The sequence below is a fragment of the Oncorhynchus kisutch genome, unplaced genomic scaffold (assembly GCF_002021735.2).
Source record: "Oncorhynchus kisutch isolate 150728-3 unplaced genomic scaffold, Okis_V2 Okis06b-Okis10b_hom, whole genome shotgun sequence".
Classification (NCBI taxonomy): Eukaryota; Metazoa; Chordata; class Actinopteri; order Salmoniformes; family Salmonidae; genus Oncorhynchus; species Oncorhynchus kisutch.
The window spans coordinates 18,550,269-18,557,768 of NW_022261983.1; the positions used below are offsets into that span (position 1 = coordinate 18,550,269).

General features: G+C 49.6%; 1 pseudogene; it reads left to right on the forward strand.

The window, feature by feature from the left end:
• The first annotated feature begins 300 nt into the window (after nt 1–300).
• Nucleotides 301–7,500, forward strand: part of LOC116359997 (protein kinase C beta type-like) — a 124,414-nt pseudogene continuing 117,214 nt past the window's right edge.

Here is a 7,500-nt window from a genome sequence, read left to right on the forward strand (position 1 = left end):
AGCTATATCTGGGCAATCAGACCCCATATAGCTATATCTGGGAAATCAGACCCCATATAGCTATATCTGGGACATCAGACCCCATAGAGCTATATCTGGGACATCAGACCCCTTAGAGCTATATCTGGGACATCAGACCCCATAGAGCTATACCTGGGGCACCAGATGACACATTTCTTATAATTGGAATGTTACAAAACCCTACCTGTAGAGAGACACACACAGGTGGGTTACATGTTGAGTTGAAGAGGCGAGGTTTAGTAACAGGGGTGTGTGTGTGTGTGTGTGTGTAGCGGTTCTCTCATGCTCTCCAATGTACTGCCTTTGCAAGCAGCAGTCAGCCGGTGGAAAGAACGAGAGCCGAGTCGCGCTGAAGGAAGGAACGGCTGCGGATCTTAATGAGCCAGTTGCCCGTTACAAACGGAGATAACACACACACACACAAGACACGGACACTGATTGAAACAACAAACGGACATTTGAGGTTCTCCAAACAAAACTTCTACTATAGTCGCAACGCACAAAAACACACAGTTCCGCGTTGAAACCTAAACCGAACGAAAGCCATGGCTGACTCCGGAGCGAACAGCAACAGCGACGGGGAGGAAAAACCGATGCGGGGCTTCGCTCGCCAGGGCGCTCTCCGACAGAAGAACGTGCACGAAGTGAAGGACCACAAGTTCATCGCTCGTTTCTTCAAACAGCCGACCTTCTGCAGTCACTGCACCGACTTCATCTGGTGAGAGAGAGGAGATGGAGGGGAGGGAGAGGAAGAGAGAGGTACCGCCGGGGTGGCTTTGAATTAAGAGTTTGCCCCCTTTTTTTGCTGAGGGCTGTAGGCTACTGTTGGAAAGAGGGAGAGATAGAGGGAGAGATATCGGAGTGTCTGAGCGGGGATATGAGAGTAGAACAGAGCAGGCTTTTTTGCTGAGGGCTGTAGGCTACTGTTGGAAAGAGGGATAGATAGAGGGAGAGATATCGGAGTGTCTGAGCGGGGATATGAGAGTAGAACAGAGCAGGCTTGGATACCCACTGGGCACAGACGTCAATTCCAAGTCTATTCCACGTTGGTTGACGGGGGAAACAACGCACTGTGTGCCCAGTGGGTATAGGTTGTCCAGTATCTCATCCCTGCAGCATCAGGCTAGGCTATAGGCTGTCCAGTATCTCACCCCTGCATCAGCATCAGGCTAGGCTATAGGCTGTCCAGTACCTCACCCCTGCAGCAGGCTAGACTATAGGCTGTCCAGTATCTCACCCCTGCATCATTCTATAGGCTGTCCAGTATCTCACCCCTGCATCAGCATCAGGCTAGGCTATAGGTTGTCCAGTATCTCACCCCTGCAGCAGGCTAGACTATAGGCTGTCCAGTATCTCACCCCTGCATCATTCTATAGGCTGTCCAGTATTTTTTATTTTTTATTTTTATTTCACCTTTATTTAACCAGGTAGGCTAGTTGAGAACACCTTTATTTAACCAGGTAGGCTAGTTGAGAACACCTTTATTTAACCAGGTAGGCTAGTTGAGAACAAGTTCTCATTTGCAACTGCGACCTGGCCAAGATAAAGCATAGCAGTGTGAGCATACAACAAAGAGTTACACATGGAGTAAACAATTAACAAGTCAATAACACAGTAGAAAACGAAGGGGGGGTCTATATACAATGTGTGCAAAAGGCATGAGGAGGTAGGCAAATAATTACAATTTTGCAGATTAACACTGGAGTGATAAAAGATCAGATGGTCATGTACAGGTAGAGATATTGGTGTGCAGAAGAGCAGAAAAGTAAATAAATAAAAACAGTACGGGGATGAGGTAGGTGAAAAGGGTGGGCTATTTACCAATAGACTATGTACAGCTGCAGCGATCGGTTAGCTGCTCAGATAGCTGATGTTTGAAGTTGGTGAGGGAGATGAAAGTCTCCAACTTCAGCGATTTTTGCAATTCGTTCCAGTCACAGGCAGCAGAGTACTGGAACGAAAGGCGGCCAAATGAGGTGTTGGCTTTAGGGATGATCAGTGAGATACACCTGCTGGAGCGCGTGCTACGGATGGGTGTTGCCATCGTGACCAGTGAGCTGAGATAAGGCGGAGCTTTACCTAGCATAGACTTGTAGATGACCTGGAGCCAGTGGGTCTGGCGACGAATATGTAGCGAGGGCCAGCCGACTAGAGCATACAAGTCGCAGTGGTGGGTAGTATAAGGTGCTTTAGTGACAAAACGGATGGCACTGTGATAGACTGCATCCAGTTTGCTGAGTAGAGTGTTGGAAGCCATTTTGTAGATGACATCGCCGAAGTCGAGGATCGGTAGGATAGTCAGTTTTACTAGGGTAAGCTTGGCGGCTTGAGTGAAGGAGGCTTTGTTGCGGAATAGAAAGCCGACTCTTGATTTGATTTTCGATTGGAGATGTTTGATATGAGTCTGGAAGGAGAGTTTGCAGTCTAGCCAGACACCTAGGTACTTATAGACGTCCACATATTCTAGGTCGGAACCATCCAGGGTGGTGATGCTAGTCGGGCATGCAGGTGCAGGCAGCGACCGGTTGAAAAGCATGCATTTGGTTTTACTAGCGTTTAAGAGCAGTTGGAGGCCACGGAAGGAGTGTTGTATGGCATTGAAGCTTGTTTGGAGGTTAGATAGCACAGTGTCCAAAGACGGGCCGAAAGTATATAGAATGGTGTCGTCTGCGTAGAGGTGGATCAGGGAATCGCCCGCAGCAAGAGCAACATCATTGATATACACAGAGAAAAGAGTCGGCCCGAGAATTGAACCCTGTGGCACCCCCATAGAGACTGCCAGAGGACCGGACAGCATGCCCTCCGATTTGACACACTGAACTCTGTCTGCAAAGTAATTGGTGAACCAGGCAAGGCAGTCATCCGAAAAACCGAGGCTACTGAGTCTGCCGATAAGAATATGGTGATTGACAGAGTCGAAAGCCTTGGCGAGGTCGATGAAGACGGCTGCACAGTACTGTCTTTTATCGATGGCGGTTATGATGTCGTTTAGTACCTTGAGTGTGGCTGAGGTGCACCCATGACCGGCTCGGAAACCAGATTGCACAGCGGAGAAGGTACGGTGGGATTCGAGATGGTCAGTGACCTGTTTGTTGACTTGGCTTTCGAAGACCTTAGATAGGCAGGGCAGGATGGATATAGGTCTGTAACAGTTTGGGTCCAGGGTGTCTCCCCCTTTGAAGAGGGGGATGACTGCGGCAGCTTTCCAATCCTTGGGGATCTCAGACGAGATGAAAGAGAGGTTGAACAGGCTGGTAATAGGGGTTGCGACAATGGTGGCAGATAGTTTCAGAAATAGAGGGTCCAGATTGTCAAGCCCAGCTGATTTGTACGGGTCCAGGTTTTGCAGCTCTTTCAGAACATCTGCTATCTGGATTTGGGTAAAGGAGAACCTGGAGAGGCTTGGGCGAGGAGCTGCGGGGGGGGCGGAGCTGTTGGCCGAGGTTGAAGTAGCCAGGCGGAAGGCATGGCCAGCCGTTGAGAAATGCTTATTGAAGTTTTCGATAATCATGGATTTATCAGTGGTGACCGTGTTACCTAGCCTCAGTGCAGTGGGCAGCTGGGAGGAGGTGCTCTTGTTCTCCATGGACTTCACAGTGTCCCAGAACTTTTTGGAGTTGGAGCTACAGGATGCAAACTTCTGCCTGAAGAAGCTGGCCTTAGCTTTCCTGACTGACTGCGTGTATTGGTTCCGGACTTCCCTGAACAGTTGCATATCACGGGGACTATTCGATGCTATTGCAGTCCGCCACAGGATGTTTTTGTGCTGGTCGAGGGCAGTCAGGTCTGGGGTGAACCAAGGGCTGTATCTGTTCTTAGTTCTGCATTTTTTGAACGGAGCATGCTTATCTAAAATGGTGAGGAAGTTACTTTTAAAGAATGACCAGGCATCCTCAACTGACGGGATGAGGTCAATGTCCTTCCAGGATACCCTGGCCAGGTCGATTAGAAAGGCCTGCTCACAGAAGTGTTTTAGGGAGCGTTTGACAGTGATGAGGGGTGGTCGTTTGACTGCGGCTCCGTAGCGGATACAGGCAATGAGGCAGTGATCGCTGAGATCCTGGTTGAAGACAGCGGAGGTGTATTTGGAGGGCCAGTTGGTCAGGATGACGTCTATGAGGGTGCCCTTGTTTACAGAGTTAGGGTTGTACCTGGTGGGTTCCTTGATGATTTGTGTGAGATTGAGGGCATCTAGCTTAGATTGTAGGACTGGCGGGGTGTTAAGCATATCCCAGTTTAGGTCACCTAACAGAACAAACTCTGAAGCTAGATGGGGGGCGATCAATTCACAAATGGTGTCCAGGGCACAGCTGGGAGCTGAGGGGGGTCGGTAGCAGGTGGCAACCGTGAGAGACTTATTTCTGGAGAGAGTAATTTTCAAAATTAGTAGTTCGAACTGTTTGGGTATGGACCTGGAAAGTATGACATTACTTTGCAGGCCATCTCTGCAGTAAACTGCAACTCCTCCCCCTTTGGCAGTTCTATCTTGACGGAAGATGTTATAGTTGGGTATGGAAATCTCTGAATTTTTGGTGGCCTTCCTGAGCCAGGATTCAGACACAGCAAGGACATCAGGGTTAGCAGAGTGTGCTAAAGCAGTGAGTAAGACAAACTTAGGGAGGAGGCTTCTGATGTTGACATGCATGAAACCAAGGCTTTTTCGAACACAGAAGTCAACAAATGAGGGTGCCTGGGGACATGCAGGGCCTGGGTTTACCTCCACATCACCCGCGGAACAGAGAAGGAGTAGTATGAGGGTGCGGCTAAAGGCTATCAAAACTGGTCGCCTAGAGCGTTGGGGACAGAGAATAAGAGGAGCAGGTTTCTGGGCATGGTAGAATATATTCAGGGCATAATGCGCAGACAGGGGTATGGTGGGGTGCGGGTACAGCGGAGGTAAGCCCAGGCACTGGGTGATGATGAGAGAGGTTGTATCTCTGGACATGCTGGTAGTAATGGGTGAGGTCACCGCATGTGTGGGAGGTGGGACAAAGGAGTTATCAGGGGTATGAAGAGTGGAACTAGGGGCTCCATTGTGAACTAAAACAATGATAACTAACCTGAACAACAGTATACAAGGCATATTGACATTTGAGAGAGACATACAGCGAGGCATACAGTAATCACAGGTGTTGAATTGGGAAAGCTAGCTAAAACAGTAGGTGAGACAACAGCTAATCAGCTAGCACAACAACAGCAGGTAAAATGGCGTAGACTAGGCAACGGGGCCAACAGATAAAACAAACAAGCAGAATGGAGTACCGTGATTTATGGACAGTCCAGCGTGCATCAGCTATGTAGCCAAGAGATCAGTGTCCAGGGGGCAGCGGTGGATGGGGAAGGGAAGCTGGACTGGCGAGTGTTATCCAGGTTAAAAAAACGAACAATGACTAAATAGCTTGTAGCTAGTTAGCTGGTTAGCTTCTGGAGGTTCTTGAGTGTGTTCTAAAAATAAATAAAAAATAATAGCGATTCCGTATCACATTGGGTGAGGCAGGTTTCCGGAAGGTATAAACAAATTAAAAGTCAAAAGAGATAGAAAGTAAATATGGGTCCGGTGGGCGTTTGGGACGCGGAGATTCAGGCGGTTAGCAGGCCTGTGCTAACAAGCTAACAGTTTGTAGGCCCGGGCTAGACAAGGTAGCAGTTAGCGGACCGGAGCTGGACAAGCTAGCAGTTAGCAGGCCGAATTAGCAAGCAGGGAGATAGCGAGGGCTAGAGAGTTAGCCTTTGGGGGACGTCGCGATGGGGTGAGTCTGTTTATTCCTCTTCATGCGGTGACATCGATAGACCGGTCGTGGGCCCGGGTATTGTAGCTCAGGAGTATGCTACGGTGGTAGCGCAGGCCGGGCTAGCTTCAAGCTAAGTGGGTGGAAACGCTAGCCAGGGGTAATCATCCAGGGTTGCAGTTTAGCTAGATAGCTAGTTGTGAAGATCCAGCGTATTTGGAAGCTTAGGTTTAGCAAAATGTTTTTAAAAAGGGATAGCTATGTAAAAAACGAAAAATATGTAAAAAACGAAAAATAAACAAAATATAAACAAAATATACAGGGACACGACACGACAGGACGACTTACTGCTACGCCATCTTGGATTCAACTCTCACCCCTGCATCAGGCTAGGCTATAGGCTGTCCAGTATCTCATCCCAGCAGCATCAGGCTAGGCTATAGGCTGTCCAATATCTCACCCCTGCATCAGGCTAGACTATAGGCTGTCCAGTATCTCATCCCTGCAGCATCAGGCTAGGCTATAGGTTGTCCAGTATCTCACCCCTGCTGCATCAGGCTAGGCTATAGGCTGTCCAATATCTCACCCCTGCATCAGGCTAGACTATAGGCTGTCCAGTATCTCACCCCAGCAGCATCAGGCTAGGCTATAGGCTGTCCAATATCTCACCCCTGCATCAGGCTAGACAATAGGCTGTCCAGTATCTCATCCCTGCAGCATCAGGCTAGGCTATAGGCTGTCCAATATCTCACCCCTGCATCAGGCTAGACTATAGGCTGTCCAGTATCTCATCCCTGCAGCATCAGGCTAGGCTATAGGTTGTCCAGTATCTCACCCCTGCTGCATCAGGCTAGGCTATAGGCTGTCCAGTATCTCACCCCAGCAGCATCAGGCTAGGCTATAGGCTGTCCAATATCTCACCCCTGCATCAGGCTAGACTATAGGCTGTCCAGTATCTCACCCCTGCAGCATCAGGCTAGGCTATAGGCTGTCCAATATCTCACCCCTGCATCAGGCTAGACTATAGGCTGTCCAGTATCTCACCCCTGCATCAGGCTAGACTATAGGCTGTCCAGTATCTCACCCCAGCAGCATCAGGCTAGGCTATAGGCTGTCCAATATCTCACCCCTGCATCAGGCTAGACTATAGGCTGTCCAATATCTCACCCCTGCAGCATCAGGCTAGACTATAGGCTGTCCAGTATCTCACCCCTGCATCAGGCTAGGCCATAGGCTGTCCAGTATCTCACCCCTGCATCAGACTAGGCTATAGGCTGTCCAATATCTCACCCCTGCATCAGGCTATAGGCTGTCCAGTATCTCACCCCTGCATCAGGCTATAGGCTGTCCAGTATCTCACCCCTGCATCAGGCTATAGGCTGTCCAGTATCTCACCCCTGCATCAGGCTATAGGCTGTCCAGTATCTCACCCCTGCATCAGGCTATAGGCTGTCCAGTATCTCACCCCTGCATCAGCATCAGGCTAGGCTATAGGCTGTCCAGTATCTCACCCCTGTAGCATCAGGCTATTGGCTGTCCAGTACCTCACCCCTGCATCAGGCTAGACTATAGGCTGTCCAGTATCTCACCCCTGCATCAGGCTATAGGCTGTCCAGTATCTCACCCCTGCATCAGACTATAGGCTGTCCAGTATCTCACCCCTGCATCAGGCTAGACTATAGGCTGTCCAGTATCTCACCCCTGCAGCAGGCTAGACTATAGGCTGTCCAGTATCTCACCCCTGCATCAG